The sequence below is a fragment of the Myotis davidii genome, unplaced genomic scaffold (assembly GCF_000327345.1).
Source record: "Myotis davidii unplaced genomic scaffold, ASM32734v1 scaffold190, whole genome shotgun sequence".
Classification (NCBI taxonomy): domain Eukaryota; kingdom Metazoa; phylum Chordata; class Mammalia; order Chiroptera; family Vespertilionidae; genus Myotis; species Myotis davidii.
This window is the reverse complement of record NW_006283440.1, coordinates 784190-784678: the sequence shown is the minus strand read 5'-3', so window position 1 is coordinate 784678 and position 489 is coordinate 784190. Positions and strand designations below refer to the sequence as shown.

General features: G+C 40.1%; 1 protein-coding gene across 1 annotated transcript in view; it reads right to left on the bottom strand.

Annotated features, from left to right (window-relative positions):
* Positions 1-489, bottom strand: part of PTCH1 (patched 1) — a 63596-nt gene that overhangs the window by 13822 nt on the left and 49285 nt on the right.

Below are 489 nucleotides of genomic sequence, written 5' to 3'. Positions count from 1 at the left end.
GGAAAGAAGCATCGTGCAAATCTCCTTTGCTCTCTCTCAATGAGCTAGTGAAAGACGGACAACATCCACAGCTTAAGTACCACGGAAAGTCCTGCAGACTAAACACCGGCCTTTTAACAAACCTGCTGCAAAGCTTATGGTGCGGGAATGAGACCTGGTCTCTTGTTTTTATAATTTTGGCATTTAAGTCTATACCACAGTTCATGGAATCTAAACACTGCCATGATTTTATTAGACTCTACATAAAACTTCCTTCAAATCTGAGAGTATTATACGTGGAGAAAGGATGCCAAAAAGTAGGTGAGCAATACTAGCTTATCATCTCCCTCAGGAGTTAAAATACACACAACACGTACAACCACTCCATTCCTACTCACTGTCCCACCTTCTCTAATCGTCCCTCTATTTAGCAGAACCTTCTATGTATGAGGTCTAAAGTGATCCCCAAATGACACTTGAATTGAAAAAAATTAGTTATGTTTTGAGTGT